Genomic DNA, 17,500 nt, shown 5'->3' with positions numbered 1-17,500 from the left:
ATGTTGTACTTGACTTGAATCTGGTACCTTCATTCCTGATGGTGCTCAGGATATCATACTCTCCTAGCTTTGTGGTGAGACAATTAACTCATTTTAGGTTAAAATTCACAGATACCACCTTTTCTGCGTGCTTTAGTGTATTATATAACTAGTCCTGTGGAGGAGATATGATGGGCAAGAGGGAGTAATGCAGATGAGACATTGAGAGTCTTACAGGGGCTGCACATGGCTGTCCTTGGAAAGCCCAGCAGACAGGTGTGATGTTGGATTCTTGGCATGGGCGCCCCCCCCCACCCCCTTCAACATTTACAAACTCAGCATTCACTCAGGTTCTAACCAACTGATAAGCAGGAGTTACTATGCCATGAGGTTAATACAAACACCTCATGTCTCTGTGGCTTTTACAATTTTTAAAACACACCCATAGCTGTCATTTCACTTATACAAATCGAAATTACAGAGTCAGTGTGAGCCTAGTGGATTAGGCCGGTAGTGCTAGCTACTCAGGTAAACCAGAAGGAGCACGGGGCAGCCAGGGCTACGAGTAAGTTCAAGTGCAAACCGAGAACTTAGTGAGACTCTGTTCCAAAATTAAAAGTGATAAAAATGGTCCAACTGTGTCTCAGTGGTAGAAGGCTTGCCTAACACTTACAGTACCCTGGTGTGGATCTCCAGTGCACACACACACACACACACACACACACACACACACACACCCATTAACCTCCCTTACATCCGCCCACACACATTCCAAGCATGCTTTTTGCAACAACTTTTAGTCTGCCTTTTATTATACACAATAAGCTTTATGCCTTTTTTTAAAATAGAAATTAATACCGTCTCATCAATCATCCACGTGCAGAAGTGAGGAAGCCCTGAGAGGCAGTCAACCACTGCCATCCCTCTGCCTCAGCGCCCCTCTGGAGGTCACCCTGTTATTTCCTCTCTTGCTCAGAGGTTTCAGTTGTTTACAAATGTATTTTCTATTTAATTTGCTCAATGGAAGCCTAGGTTAGTCAGCTTCCTGTCACGATGACAAAATACTTGAGGTAATCCACTTAAGTGGAGGGGAAAGATTTATTTTAGCTTCGTGGTTCAACCTGTCACCACTTGGCCCCATTGCTTTGGCCTGCGAGGGGCGGGGGTGGGTGGGGCAGCAATGGAGACAAATGGACTGTGAAACAAAGCTGTCTTCGTGGGACATTTAAGACCCAGACCATAGCAGAGCCTCCCAAAGGGGAGAAATATCAATTAGGGTTATTTTTGTTCGGGGTTGCTCCTAACAATGCCTCATTAATACTTGTGCTTAGAGAAGTATTCAGACAATACCAAAGATGCTCTGACACTCAGCTATCAATAGAGGAACCTCAGTTGTCTCAGAAAAGCTTCACCCATTTCTCCCATATTCCCGACAAGCCTGATTGACTCCCAACGCCATGCCATCCAAGACAAGGAACATTCCCTTTTTAATCTTCAGAACCTGGGGGATGTTACTGCGAAAGGATAAATATTCTCTTCTATGGTTAACATCTGAGGAAGCTAAGGATCTTGAGAGGAGGCCCACACTCTGGGTTATACAGCTAGGTCAGAAAGAGTGCTGAGACGGAAGAAAAGAGTACCTATCTGAAGGCAGACTGGCCACAAGTCAAGGGATGCCCACAGCTACCAAATACTCTGATTGAGGATAGGACCAGACTGTCACTGATGGCCCCTAAGAGGACATGGCCAACCTGACACTTTTATTGCAACTCTGAGAAATGTTTTGTACTTATCCCTTGTGGAGAGAGAGAGAGAGAGAGAGAGAGAGAGAGAGAGAGAGAGAGAGAGAGAGAGAGAGAGAGAGAGAGAGAAAGAAGAAGAAGAAGAAGAAGAAGAAGAAGAAAGAAGAAGAAGAAGAAGAAGAAGAAGAAGAAGAAGAAGAAGAAGAAAAAGAAGAAGAAGAAGAAGAAGAAGAAGAAGAGGAGGAGGAGGAGGAGGAGGAGGAGGAGGAGGAGGAGAAAAAAGTCATATTGTCTTAATCCTTCTGGTTTGTAGAAATTTGTTACAGTGTCTTGGGAAATTAATACAAACAACGTCTGGTCCTTATCTTTCTAGAGACATTCCCAACTTCCTAGTATTAGAGAGTTCATTGTGCATCATATTTCCAGACCATGTGACCCGACCACCATAACAAGACACAAACAGATAACATTATATTTGATGTTCAGGATAGGGTGCCAGAAACCCAGGGGACCAGAAGTTCTGTAGAATGTTGTCACCCTTAACAGAGATTATGAGGAAAAGTGTCAGATTCCAAGAGGAAGCCTCCTGCTATCCCTCCCTAATCTGCATTGTCACCGTTGTGGGGGTGGGGGGGGCAGTTTATTTACTTGAAAGATGCATAAAGTGGACCTCAGAAGACTGTTGCTGCACAGATCCATTTCCCATGCATATAAGCTTTCTGCACGTGTGCCACGGGCTGGGGAAGGGACACCTTATTGCCAAAGCCAAATTCAACTAGAACTATAGTTACATATTGTTACATTTAGCACATATTATGCCAAATTTCATTTTAATCATGTTATAGTCATTAACATTTTAGCCTCTGGAGCAATCTACAAAGATGCCCTGATGTGAATATATTCTCCTTTACCTGGCAGAAAGGAAAGGTACTTGGGCCAAGACCTTGAAGTCAGGAAGATGATCATGGGTTATCCAGATGGACCCTCAAAGATTTAGAGTGTGAAGAAAGCAGGAAGGTGGAAGTCAGTTGTGCTGAAGGAAGCAGACGGCCAGAGTCAAGCAGACTTGAGATAGTTCTGCGTGGGCCAGTGATGGAGAAGGTGCCTCACATCCAGGAATGTAGATGGGGCCTGGGAAGAGCCCAGTCTCTCCAGGAGCTACTGGGGAGCATGGTTTTACATGATAAAATCTATTCCACACTTCTGACCATTAGATCTTCAGGATAATTCATGCTTATTCCTCTAAGCAGCTAAGCTTGTAGCAATGTGTGGTAGCAGTGGCGTGAGCTTGAAACAATCACACATCTGTTTTATGCATGAAGCACTCGGAGGACTTAAGCAATGTCACCACACAATGTCTCTAAATGACAAGCTGAGGAGTCAAATCCAGGCACCTACTCCAGATTCCAGAGCTTGCCCCTTCCTTGCCTTGTCCCATCTGAGCATTCTTCCTCCTACCAATGAGTTTCAGTCTCCCCAGTGACCCAAACTCATTTTGCAAGACTATTTAGATTATTTCGTTCATGGTCTAAATAAATAAACCAAAGCATATTTTCTAAAATGTGGCTCCTAAACTTGATTTAAAAGCAGGATTCTCTTTACAGACTCCCATGGAAGAAGTCAAAGCAACTTTGTCTGTATGAAGAAGGTGAGATGGAGTGAACCCTAAGAGCCAAAGTAATGTTTTAAGTTTTAATTACTGTGCCTAAGAGATCTACGAGACAAAACTCCTCTAACCTGGGAGACCTTGTCCAAGGACCAATTCTTCCTGAGATGCTGGAGGCTGTTGTCCATATAAGAGAACAAGCCATATGTTTCTAGTTCCCTAAACAAGTTTGGTTGAGCCAACTGCAGCCCAATTGAATGTAGCCTTGTGGGTTTGCCTCTCTAAGCACCTGGCCATGTAGCTCATGCCTATTTTCTGGGAAGCCCAGACTGGGCATAGCCAGAGTCCATCATCCTGATCAGTATTTAGTTAAAGCTTGCTTCAAATTGGGCTCAAAATTGTGGCAGTGATCTTGGTGTTAACCAGTGGGATTAACAGAACAGACTCTAGCCTGGTTTCCCTCCAGGACTCTACTAAGGACCCAAGGACCCTAGTCAGAGGCCTCCAAGGAAAATACCTTTGAGTCTCTTTGCCCCCAGACTACCTGGGAGCCAGCCACACAGACAGGACCAGCTGCTGGTTTACCTCCACAAGGTCAAACCTCTCTTCTTTTCAAGAGATGTTGATCAGTGTCTGCTGATTTCCTCACATTAGCATTATGTTAATGGTATTGATGTCTTCAAAGAGGTACCTTACATTAGCAATTTCTCTCAAGACTGACAGAGGAAGAGTGAGCTGACAAGGTAGCTCTAGGTCTCCAAATGCCCCAAGTTGACCCTGTCAGGTTTCCTGGATATGGTTCAAATTAGAACAGCTAATGAATATCTGTTTTAATGTGACCCCCCCCCCAGCTATATTTCAAAGCAAGAATTATCCCTTCCATTTGCAGTTTTACAAACACACACACACACACACACACACACACACACACACACACACACACAGAGACAGACAGAGAGAAAGAGAGACAGAGACAGAGGCAGAGGCAGAGACAGAGAGAGCCAGAAGACAGAGAGCCAGACAGAAAGGAAATGAGTTTGATGTGTCGCATAGTTATGAGCTGATCCACTCAATGTTTCTCTGAGACACACATGTGCTTTTAAGATTTGATGCAAGGTGGCATACAAGGCCATTAGAAAAAAAACACATGTTTTAAAATCTAAACTTGCCTCGCTTACTAAAGCCCTTCAAACTCTGGGTCCTTGAGGACTAGAGACAAGGTCACAGTAGTTATCCACAGACTGCAGTGACCACTGCGGCGCTAGTGTAAACACTAGCTAGTGACCACATCAGACTGCTAGTGTAAACACAAGCCATGGCCCATGTGTGTCTTCAGCTGGTGCTGTTCTTAGGAATTAGAACTGTACGGGAGACTTACTTCTGTCTTCAAGAATTTTGTTCTTGTCAGACTCATATTCAGAGGAAGTTTAGATTGGAAAAGTGTGAGATCAGTTGGGAATGGGGGCCAGACACTCCTAAGACTCACTGCAGAGTCTGTTTAATGCCACCAAATTCCTTGTAGGCTTAAAAAAATATCACTTTCATGGTCAAGCTGTGTCCAAGTCCAGCCTGAAATTATCCTCCTCAGACTCAGGCACCTCTAGAGAAAGAAACCTCAAAGTTTGTTTTGATATTTGATTCCAATGACAGGCCGGAAGCCATGTATACAGGGCCCGTTTCGGAGTTGCCGAATAGGAGTTCAGATCCTAATAGAAGATCAAATACAGCATGATTGTTTCACTATCCCGGTGCAACTCGAGACCTATGTGAGGTCTCATCTCTAAATCTGATGCATCCCCGCCCTTGGCAATGGTACCCATAGCTCATCATCTCTGAGTGCTTCATGGGAATCCAGGTGGAGACAACCCAGGACCTTCTCCCACCACAGAAGGAGTCTCTCTCCCCAGGCCTTTTCTGTCTCCCGCACTTCCTGCGCGCCTTCATCTCCAGTCCTTTTATAGTCTGCTCCTAGTTAATGGGACCTTTCAGGCAGCGACACAGAGGCCATTACATTAGCATGCACTTCTATGCATCTTTTAAAAGAGGCCACAGCTCTTGAAGTAGATGTATCATTAGAAGAACCCCCTCGCGACTCCCACACACATAAACCAACACCACTCTCCCTCGAATCGATTTCACTAAATTTAGAAAGAAAATACAGGGGCACATTTTTTTCCCCTCTGCTCATGAATCTCGGTTTTAAACACCCATGCCTTTTAACCTGTAAACAAAGGAACAGGGAGAAGCTGTGCATTAGGAATGATGAGAGGTGATCTTGACCTGACCACCTCCATCACTAAGGGAGAGGGGCGGTCAGAGGCAGGGCCCTGCTCCTCCTTCCAAGGTGTTCTTCATGGGCTTGAAAGGAGTAACGTCATTAACAGGCCACATTTGCAGGCTGGCAGCAGGCTGTCCCACCACAAGCACGAGAGATGACTAGCTTATTTGAAGGGGAGAAAATGTGGTGCCCAGAGTTGGTTAGCTGGACCGCCAAAGGCGCATGCTGGTCTTCCAAAGAAAACGGGGTGCTTGTATGCTCTTCAAAGTCCTTTTTATCAGCTGGGGGCTGGAGGAGAGGAAATGTATGCTTCCATCCAAAGGAAGACTACTATCAAAGGCTGGCTCTGGAATCATCACACTGTACACCAGAATCTCAGGTGAACATCTGCAGTAGAGGAGGGAAGAAGACCAAGGGCTTAAAACCCTGTAGCAGAATGGAGGCGGCGGCAGTGATGGGGCTCCAGTTTTCAGCTTGGGCTGTTTGATGACCTGGAGAGAGAATCCAGCAGGAGAACCACACTGGGGAAGAAAAGCAATGAGTTCAATCCTTCCCAGAGCAGCAGGAGTGAGGTACCAGGACTGCAAATGGCTCCTGCCGATAAAGGCACTTAGGCCATTAGGACCAGCAACCTGGGTGTGAATCCCCACATGGTGGAAAGACAGAGAGGTGTGTTCCATCCTTTCTTTCTCTTCCCTTCTCCTCTCCTCCCCCCTCCCCTCTCCTCCCCTCTCCTCTTCTCCCCTCCTCTCTCCTCCCCTCCCCTCCCCTCCCCTCTCCTCCCCTCCCCTCCTCTCTCCTCCCCTCCCCTCCCCTCCCATCCTCTCTCCTCCCCTCCCCTCCCCTCCCCTCTCCTCCCCTCCCATCCTCTCTCCTCTTCTCTCCTCCCCTCCCCTCCCCTCTCTTCCCTTCCCCTCTTCACCTTCCCTTTCCTCCCCTCCTCTTCTCTCCTTTCCCCATCCTCCCCTCCTTTCCCCTCCTCTTCTCTGCTCCCATATAGCAAAAAAAAAAAAAAAAAAAAAAAAAAAACACACAAAAGTTAGTGTATGATTCTGCTTCTGTATTTATTATTCCATCAACAGTACTATTTATGCTTATGAGGCAGGCAAGCAGAGGAGAGGGTTTGGTAGCCTGGGACTCCCATTTGCTTTTTTTAAACATACATACATACACACACACACACACATACACACTGCCCTTGGTACCCTAATTCCTTCACTTGAGTGCACCACACACACATCCCCCTCTCCAAGCAATGCAGTCACAAAGCTGAGAACCCTCTCTCCCGACACCGATCTGGCCACCAGCACTCCCAGCTCCTAACAATGGTATTAGTTTCCCTGCCCCAGGAATGATAAAATTTAGACAGTTTCTGTTCAAGTGTATTCTCAGCATATTCGGATAGATAGACTAGAAGGGTGTGCCTGACCTGAACTAGTTTGGGGCATCTCTGTAGGAAGGCAAAACTGTTTCCTCTAGTTGCCTTTTAGGGTGACTATTACCCCTGTTTACTCTTTACCTCTGTGCACAATTAGGCATGCATCTGATCAAACTCTGATGCCCTGTAGAAAGGGAGAGACATGGTAGGAGAAAGAAGTGTGCGATGTAATCTAGCAGTCAGAGCAGAGAGACACCCAAGTTTGGTCTCCTAGAAACCAGATCCTCCCTCGAGCCCCAAACCATGATCAGGACCCTTGAGAGTCTTCACTCACATTACCCACAAGCAATCCTGAGAGATTCATCCGTCTCTCTTGAATCTGTACTAATTGCCTAAATCCAAATAAAATTTTCTTGCTTCTTTTGAAATATCCGAGAGAGCCCTTATTTTGTTTCTTCGGTTAACAGGTCGAGAATCTGGAAACATCTGGCCCAGGCCTGGAAATATGAGTTACACTCCTGTTCTGGTCAGAGCACAAATTTAAGTTTTCTAGATAGGGTCTCATGAATTCCACTCAAACTCCTGAGGTAACCTAGGACGACCTTAAGCTTCCGATCTTCCTGCTTCCCTCTCAGGAATGCATGCTGGGATGCCTCAGTAGTGCATGCTGGGATCCTCAGTAGTGCATGCTGGGATGTCTCAGTAGAGCATGCTGGGATGCCATGCCTAGTTTTACAAAGTACTGGAGCTCTCAAAGCTAGGACTTCATGCATGCGAGGCAAGCATACAGCACCCATTCTAAAAACGTTTTCAAATGCTTCAAGTGTTTTCGAGTGCAAAGCTTTATGGGTAATGGCTAATGGAGTTAGCAGCTCGGCGATGTTGAGATATCAACATTGCACTAATGAGACAGGACTCTGTCTGCCTAGAGTGGACACAGGAGATGCACAGCTCTGATTAGACAAGCTTCCTGCCTGGGGCAGAGATCGGCAACGTTCACTCAAGCATGGGAACAAATCAATTCAGACATAATAGAGCCAAGGAATTTGATTGGGAATGTTTGGGGCCAGGGAACAGGATGAAGTGACTGGGGAGGACAGGGCAAGGGCGGGGCCTCACCTGATGCAGGGTAGGGTGTGCTTTGGCTCTGATTGGTAAGAGCGGGTGAGCAGCGAGACAGGTGATTCCAGTTTGGCAATAGCAATTGGCTGGGCCAGCGAGAAAATGTAAGAGGTCAAGCAGAGAGAAGCCAGCTGAAGAAAACAGGATGACCAGTGAAGCTTAAGGATAACAGAGCTGTCAGAGTAAAATACGGGGTTCAGGGAGGAGGGCCATCCCATATGTACAAAGCCAGTTTTAAACTTAGCGGAGAACCGGGCATTTTAAAGGGCACGCCGGCGGAGGCGGAAGCAATCAGCTCCCTCAGTCAAAAGCACTAAGAGGGCTCTACCGCAGATCTGAACGGTTTATAGCACCCAGCGAAGAGACACTAAGTGCTTGTTGCCGCAAATGAGAACAACTGTAATACGACTACCGCTACGAAAGGAAATTATACTAATTTGGATTTAATCCCCACCTGACTCGTATCTGAAGTAACATTACAAAAAGAAACTTGGAAAAAAGGAGAACTTCCGTTTGCTGAAAGAATCAGCCCGTTGGCTGCTCATAAGTCATGGATATTTTGGATCATTTAGCAGGCAAAACTTCCTCTCAGTGGCCCTAGGGACCTGAGAGGCAAACCTGGAAGAAACGTAGACAATGTTGCCTGGGTACAAGGTCAACTTGTCATAGACTCAATTCTGTGAGATGAGAGTTTTTGGAGAATTTAATTCTTCGACTTAATTGCATGCAATATTCATCGGTGGATTTATTTTAAATATACCACTGCATCTACACAAGAATGCCTCAGTCTATGAATATATGTATGAAATGAAGACGAATGTACAAGAAACACCTGAAGGATTCAACTCAGTTAACTACTCCATTCAGCAGGGGTTGGACTGAAGGAAGGTAGCCCCCAGAAGGAACAAACACACTTCAGAGGGAAAAGGAATTCCTAACAGGATGGGGTCTTGAAAGAACAGAGACCATGGCCTTCGAGTCAGCTCATTCATGACTGCCGATATCCAGTCTGGTCAGATGGCATGGAGAGGGGCCCGCTTCCAGCTTGCATTTATCCAGTATAAAGTACTCTGCCGAGTACTTCAAATTAACAGGAAGCCAGGCGGATCCCCATTCATTTTTACCTCTGTACCAATTTCCTGTCTTCTTTCTAAGTTATAAAGCATGTTTGTGTGGCCAAGAAGACCCCATAGCTATGGCAGGCATATGTAATCCTCAAGGCTGAAAAAGTCATACAACTTCATCTGTGGCAAATGGCTTTGATCTAGACATCTTCCTTTGCACGTTTTGACCTCACAATGCCGTTCCCTATTCAAGCTCAGGTGGCAGCTACTCAGGCAGAGGATAAAATGGCCCCTCAAACTCTAATGAAGTGAGAATCTCTACTACCTGGACATTTGAAATAATAACGGCAGCAAGGATCGTAATAAGGAGCTATTGATACTGATCGCCCACTGAAGCACACGTGAAGGACTCTTAATCTCCAAAGTCATTATTTCAAATAGAAAAGAATGAAGGTTATTCTTATTAAGGGACAATAATTAGCTTTGGATTCGGGGCGGTGGCATTTAGTTACTAATGAGATTGCGGAGTCGCAGCGGCTCTCTAAGGTTAATCTGTGGAGGCAGATCTGTGTCTAAGAACTAATGTGAGAGGTGGAATCAGAGGAAGAGCATTTGTCCTAGACGAGACAGGAAAGGTACCCGCCACAGCAATGGCGGGAAGCGCTGCACTCTTAATGGGGTATATGTAAAATTTTTCCTAGCTGATTGGTTGACATTTTTCTTGCCGGTAATGTTATTACTCACCTTGTAAAATGAATTCATCACACACCAGGGCATAGGATTAAGTCTGAAATGCCTAAGATTTCTCAGACTGCAGGGAAATTGGTTTACCTACTGGGTTGGTACCAAGAAGCAGCAGGGCTGGCACAAGAGCCCTGAGAACCAAATTTAGCCCCAGGGAAGGAGTGAGAGGCGGGGGAAGCTTCAGGCACTGGGCCCCCTCTTGTCCTGCACTCCTGCGAACATGAGGACTCAAACATCCAGCCCCACCCCACACATGTTTCAAAATTCAACACATCCCGCCAGTTTTCTTTAAACAAAAGGCATAGATAAAAGATAGAAGACATCTTTCAAAATTGAAAAAAAAAAAAAAGCTTCCCAGAAAAGTCCAGGACGCCAATTACAATTAGACTAGCGTACAAGAATTATTCCTTTAATATCAGGAGCTCCCAAGCTCTGCGTGAGCTTTACTCCCACGAAACATTCTTAGCTTTCTGAAACTCCAATGTTCCTGGGTATCTGTATTGATAATTGTAAAAATGCGGTAGAGCAGAGTCCTCGGAAATATAAAACAAGTCCTCCGAGAGCGAGGGGAAGCAAAAGGAAGGAAAACTGAAGACTAAACAGCTGGTTCACACTGGATGCTTCCTGCCATGTGATGCTGGCCCACAGGGATGGAGACTGCTACCATCCATGCAAATCTCTGAGGTTCCCCCTCCCTCCCTCCCTCCCTCCCTCCCTCCCTCCCTCCCTCCCTCCCTCCCTCTCTTCTTTTCTTGTCTCTCTGCTAGGCCATGCTGGAAGTGTACGTTTTTAGTGTCAGAGAGCACCCTGCTGATAAAATAAATAAATAAATAAATAAATAAGTAAAACTCTTCTCTAACAAAACAGGCTGTGCTAGTTCAAAAGATGGATGGCCTGTGAGGTCATTTGCACCAGAGGTTCTGAGTAGGTGATCTCATACAGAGAAACCAGAGGAAGTGGAAAGGCATGGGGGAGGGGGAGTGTAGCTTCTATTATACAAATGAAAGGAGATGAACAGATTAGGTATGGTATGGCAGAACACAGCTGAGCCATACGTCTTACAATGGTCAAGATGTATAAAATAAATAATAAATATAGAAGATTGCAGTCACAAAGGAAGAAACACACAACCAAAAGTGTCAAAGGATAAATACGGGATCATATCACCATACATACATTCTGGCATTAAATTCTGGGCTCTGCTTTTTCTCACTTTAAACCATTCTAGAAGTTTAGTCACTCTGACAAAACTTCCAGTTTCCATGGCTAGCTAGGGCACTTGGGTCCTGTCACTTGAGCACATAGCCTTCCTAGGATAAATCTTTGATAGCCTGCTGAAATAAAGTTAACACAGTCATGTTCGGTTCATCTTCATTGAAACCTCAAGCATGAGAAAGAACACTTACTGAGTGTAATCAGAAGGCAGGGCGACTCTGTCCCGCAAGAGAATCTCACTCTAAATGATGAAAAGAATCTTAGCAGGAGGGACTCTGTCAAACCCTGCTAATGAAGTGCCCGAGAACTCCTGGCACTGGACAGGCCCCTAGCAGACCTGTTACAGTGAGCAGCTCGGGATGCAGACTCTGATTAAAGCCCACTCTGGCTCTTACTCTACCCCTCTACCCTGTAGCCTGTCAACATCTCTTAAATCGGTCTTCCTCACAAACTATGCAGCACCCATTGCTGATGGATGCCAAGGCTTGGCTCACTGCCTCTCTAGCCTGAAGGGAACATTTCTCCTGTGCTCCCTGCAAGAAGTGTTGGGGGGGGGGGAGGACCTTCAAAAACAACCTCTCTGAGTAAAGTATTTAGATATGACAGGGGTTAACAGATCATAAGGTGACCACCATTGAAAAAAATAATTTTTCTTAGAGGCAGTGGTGTGTTTACTACCCTGGCCATGATCGTGGCATCCCAAGCATATATGTACATATCCAAATTCACGCTCTTGTATATGTTAAACAGGCATTCTTCATCTATCAGTTCTACCTCAAAGAAGCTGTTCTTAATATATATATATATATATGTATATATATATATATATATATATATATATATACATATATATATAGTTGATTCTACTCATGGTACCCGGGAGCGGGACTCAGTTCCACATGAGAGGGTACTGTATGGAGACTCATTAGAGTCCATCACAAGGTAGTAGAAAGAAGATCCTGGTAGGGCAAGATCAAGGAGCCATGGCTCTGCTTTAAACAGAAAGGGCTGAAGGAGGCGCAGGGCTGGCTGCTCTGAACAACCCCAGTGGAGGGGGCCTCTTGTGGCCTGCTCCTGCCTTAACTTGGCAGGTAGCTAGTGGTCCACAGCATAAGCCCATTGTGGGGAAGGGTGGTTCTGTGGTTGTCAGCTACTCCTAGTGGAGTTGAGGCAGCCTCTTTCCAAGGACACAAACTTAGGTCAAGACGATATCTTAAAGCTAGATCCCATACTCCAGCGTGGGTGCTGCTTCCACGCGCTTCCTAAGCCTACCAGGTACCCTGGCTGGCCTTGAACTCACTCTGTCGATCGGGATGGCCTCTCACTCTGCCTCCTGAGTGCTGGGAATAAAGCCATGTACCACCACACTTTGTATACCTTTTTCTTTTTTCAGGAAGAAGTGCTTCCTAAGGAGAAAAAAAGAAGTTTTCAGGGACTCCTCCCAAACATGTTAAAGCAATTCCGGTTACATGATTCAATTAATTTGGTGAAGTGTATAATATTACCTAATTTTACTTAATGTTGCTTTCCGTTGTAATACCGCCTTGCAGCACCGTGAAAGCTTCCGTAAAATAGTTGAGTTTATTTCTTTTCATTGACAGCTGAAATTTGGTTATTGAGCCTCACAATGAAAATGTTCTATTGACAAGCCCTGTTCCTATCAGACGGCCCAGGTTTGCTTTAGAATGCTGCCACACCCTCCCAAGTCCCAATGGTGGCATGCTTAAAACCCACATCAAGATAAAAAAAAAATCTATGACATTTGAATCCCAGAAATAAAATAAGAATACCTGTTTTAATTACTCTTTTTTTTGATGCATTATCCTTGTTTTAGAGCCAATGTTTATTTAACAAATAGCAAAAGGGGGTTGAGTTTCCTTGAACCTCAGATTTACTGCAACTTTTACTCATTAACCTGGAAATCTTGATTTATGTTACAAGGAGGGAAAATAGTCATAAGTGATATGAATTGCACCACACATGACTTTCAAAAGCCATTATGCCAACATCGTATTAAATCAGTATTAATGGGGCCTTATGCAAAGACACAAAGCCGAGTTAGAGACAAAGTTCTTTTATGAAAGAGGAATCCCTCCCGCATTTCAGCTAGACAGAGATTCGGGACTTTAACAGGAGGTTACTGGGCTCTGATAGACTCTGTGTTTGACCTTGGGGAGCAGAACAGGAAACAGCAAGGGCAGTGGGTGTTTCTGCTTGTGGGATGTCCACCGTTCAAGGAGATAACCCACCCTCAAACAAGTTTCCTGCGGCTGGGAAGAGTCTACGGCGGAAGTGTAAGGGGGTGCTGGGGGACACAGATGGGAATCACAATAGAACCTAAGGTCACAGAAGTCCATGTGGACGAGATGTCATCTGTTACGATCAAAGAATTAAGCAGATAAACATTTTTTTAAGTTCCATTTCAGTGTAATTAACCAAACATTTAAATAAACAATCAGACCGTTGCCCTTTCCCATGAACAACTTTCCGCCTGGCTCTTTGAATACATTTAAGTGGCACTTCAATATTAATATTCTTTGAAGCTTTTAGAGTGAACAAAGAACACTTGGATCGAGTCAACTCATCAGTGCTCCAGGCCCATTACCACCTCCATTAACCCCCACAAGGCTGAGGAAATCTCGCAGCCTTTGCAGTTCCAAGTCTACACTATGGGATCTCTCCACAGACAGAGCCTCATGTTTGGTTTCTGTATCTTCCTAGTCTGCCATACCATGGGCTTTCACGTGCCTCATTTCCTGCAAATCCGATGCGTTCTGTGACATATACACAAATTCTTCTTTTTTGTTACTTTTCTATTGCTGTGACAAAACACTGTGAGCATGGTAACATGTAAGAGAAAGGATTTAATCTGGGAGCTCAAGGTTGCCCAGGGTTAGAGTCCATGACCATCGCAGTGGGGACCATGGCAGCAGGCAGATCAGAACGGCACTGGGGAAATAGATGAGAACTTACACACTATTCACAAGCTCTAAGCAGAGAGAGCTAACGGGCAGTGGGGTTGGCTTTTGAAACCTCATAGCCCACCTCCAGGGACACACCTGTAGTGAGAATTTTGGTTTCTTTAAAGATAAACTACAGAAAAATAAGAATATGTTTTTATTTTAATCTCAGGCATGGGATATGGGGCTGCTTCAGTCTGTCCTCAGCAGCTGACTATGATTTGCCTCATGCTCTAGCAGGTGTGAGATTTTGCCATCTGCAGATAGTTTCTGCGAGTGTGTGGTGTTTGGAATTCTGGGGACTATTCAGAGGGATGTATAAACTTCTAGGGCCCGAGAAGGGAGGGATTGTTGGTTGTTGGCTGCTGATTGCAGTTTGTTAAGTAGTCCTACACAAAGAAGAAACAACAAAAGATGAAATTCGGCACCTTGATGATAGAGATCAAATCTACACCAAGGAACTCGATGCCCTTAAAAATCAGAAAGTAGGCTAATGACGACATCACTCTCTCTTCCCTCTATCCTTTTCCTCTCCTGTCTAGTCTTAGGGGGTTGGCAGAGTGGAAGAAGATAGAGAAGGGTGGAAGAGGAAGAACCTACAAAATAACAGAAGACCAACTGTAGACACTCCCCTCAACAATCCCACACTCCTTCCCAATCCTTCCCAAACAGTTCCACCAGCTGGGGTCCAGGCGTGATGTGAGCCTATAGGAGCCACTCTCAGTCAAACGACTGTGTCAGCACAGGGATCCAGGACATTTAATGTCTAAGACACTCATGCACTCTGAATTAACAGACCTACCTCCTCTCCCAAGAGTGAACTCTCTCTACCTTGGATGGGACGACAGTGCTCATTTCAGGGCTGGGATCCCTGATACTTGCCTCTTCTCCTGCTCAGGAGAGCTACTTCTGCACCCAGCCATTCCTGACACTTCCCAGGAAGCTCATCTCCCATCCACTCTTTCTCCACGATGCTTTTACGGGTTACTCCATTTACACCGATTCTTTTCTCTAAAGACCTGCTGTGCCACTTATTTTATGTGTATGCGCTGCTGTGCCACTTATTTTATGTGTATGCGTACACTGTAGCTGTCTTCAGACACACCAGGAGAGGGCACCAGATCTCATCACAGATGGTTGTGAGCCACCATGTGGTTGTTGGGAATTGAACTCAGGACTTTTGGAAGAACAGTCAGGGCTCTTAACTGCTGAGCCATCTCTCTGGCCTGTGCCACTTACTTTAAAAACCTTCTTTTTATTTTTTTAAGGCTGGAGCTTGGGTCATTTTATTTCTCTAAATGACCTTGCAAATTCTGCAAGCTTGTAAAATTCCTTGGAGCGCTGCCCCCCACCCAACCTTACCCTTTGCTCTGAAGAAATCCCTATGAGTTCTTGAATCGGATGAAAAGAAAGATGTAATTGCTATCAGGTGAGTGTGGGGAACATAAGTGAGGTGACTCGGGAACCAGTGCTCTGGTGAGAGGGGAAAACACCCCGAAAGTCTCAGTCCATGTCTTTATTTTTAGAGATGAGGTATTTCTTGCTGTCAAGTGTTGTGTAATGAGAGTGCACTTGGTGGACACCTTCAGCTTCCCACTGGACAACAACACTGACCTAATTCCTTAGGCTTTCTGCTCCACAGTTCCCCCAAACCATTCTTCATCAAAGTGAAGAGTGGGCCATTGTGCACTCTACATGCTGTCGTCAGGAACAGGGGAACAGCGTGGGAGAAACTACTCAGAGAACGGCAGGGTGAGACAAAAGGGGAGAGGAACGCCATTGCAAGTCCATTAATGAACACTGAACTTAACGAGCCACCGTAGCACACAGCCACCCGTTGAACGTTCCAACCTTTGGGAAAGTCAACTAACAGCTCTCTGGCTCATCATCAGATGACTTTTTCTCATGAATCTGGGTCTGGGATCATGCAGTGCATACTGGATTCTCGAGGTATTAGAATGCTTCTGCATGGGGGCGCAGGCCTTCCCATCATCCCTGCACTGAGGAGGCGGGGGTGGGGAGTGGGGGAAGGCAAGCAGATCTGAGGGCTTCAGACTAGACTGGTCCACAATGTGGTTTTAGGACAGCCAGCCTGACAAAGGAAGAATCAACCTCAAAACAAAACAAAACAAAACAACAAACAGAAATGTTTGTGGATTTACAGTAACAACAGCCCTCGATTGTCTGGCTTATTTAATGTGCCACCACATTTGTATATTTTTCTGGTTGTAAAGGGTTTATCTTCTTCTTTTTCTTCTTCTTCTTCTTCTTCTTCTTCTTCTTCACACTCAATGGATCAAAATTTCTACTTTGGAATCACAGATCTTTGGTAACAATGGCTTGCTTTGAGGAACGGATGTGGTATAAACAGGTGAAACATTTTCAGACAAATCAAAGGCCATTCTTCCCCACACTTGAGGCATTGTGGCGCACTTAGGATGACCACCACATCGGAAATGTCCCCTCAGGTGTGAATGAGTAGAAATGCTCTGTTAGCTCTTTGTTGCTTAAATATATATAACAAGGGGCATCCAAAGACGGGCAGGTGCACTCTGCCTCATGCTGCGGGCTGTTGGGCTGTTGGGTTTTCTCAGGGTTTCAGCCTGTGAGGAACTGGGGGTCCTTGTGGGCTCATGGCAGGGAGGTCCTTGTAGAGGAAAACTGCTCCCTTCATGGTGGTCAGGAAGCCAAGAGCTCGCTCGCTCTCCTCACAGAGGTTTTCCTGTGAGGCTCATCAAGCTATGAATCTGCGGGCAGATGAGCTCACTCCTGAGGTCAGAGCCATCCCAAGCCTGCCTCTGGACGATGCTGCATCCGGAACCAATGCTTAAGACCCAAACCACTTACCTAGAAATTCATAATACACCTTTAAAATGTATTTATATCCAAATAGGTATACAGCATGCAAATATACGGGATATATGTGGGTCTGTGTGCGATATACATATAAAACACTTTCCTAACAGGACAACTCATATTCCTTCTGTACACACTTAAATGTTCCTGACATTCATGTCCTAGTAACTCCCTTCGGATGACAACTTACTCTTTGGTCTTATTTAATCTGCAGTTCCTTTCCCTTTTATATTTAACATTTTTGAGACTTGATTTACTTAGCAATTACTAACATAGGGGAGATAGCCAGCGTGTGCGATGCCTGAGAACTTCTATTGATTAACTTATTTCAATGGCCTCGCTGCTACAGAGCAATTTGAATGGAATCTCCTCACACAGTAAGCTCTGCTTGAGTGATGGCTCCTTCCCTCCCTCCATTTCAATGGCTTCTCATGAGGAATGAAAGAGAAGGGGGCAGTGAGCTGGCTAGGCAGGGAAAGGTGCCTGCCTTCAAGCCTGAGGACCCGAGTTCAATCCCCAGGACCTACAAGGTAGAAGGAAAGAACGAACTCTGGCT

At 45.3% G+C, this 17,500-nt stretch overlaps 1 protein-coding gene across 9 annotated transcripts in view; it reads right to left on the bottom strand.

Moving 5' to 3' along the window:
- The window catches only part of Grip1 (glutamate receptor interacting protein 1), a 634,030-nt gene that overhangs the window by 415,518 nt on the left and 201,012 nt on the right, over positions 1–17,500 (bottom strand). For 3 of the 9 annotated variants that reach the window (XM_006514235.3, XM_006514239.3, XM_030245328.1), the window contains exon 1: positions 1–1,803. This exon is cut by the window's left edge and continues 20,872 nt beyond it. The exons of the other annotated variants lie outside the window; for them this stretch is intronic. The gene's annotated coding sequence lies outside the window, so the exon portion shown is untranslated. Of the gene's footprint in view, positions 1,804–17,500 lie in introns of those variants that run through there. 9 annotated transcript variants of the gene reach the window in all.

The sequence above is a fragment of the Mus musculus genome, chromosome 10 (assembly GCF_000001635.26).
Source record: "Mus musculus strain C57BL/6J chromosome 10, GRCm38.p6 C57BL/6J".
Classification (NCBI taxonomy): Eukaryota; Metazoa; Chordata; class Mammalia; order Rodentia; family Muridae; genus Mus; species Mus musculus.
Note: the sequence above shows the minus strand (reverse complement) of the source record. Positions and strands in the feature narration are given on the sequence as shown.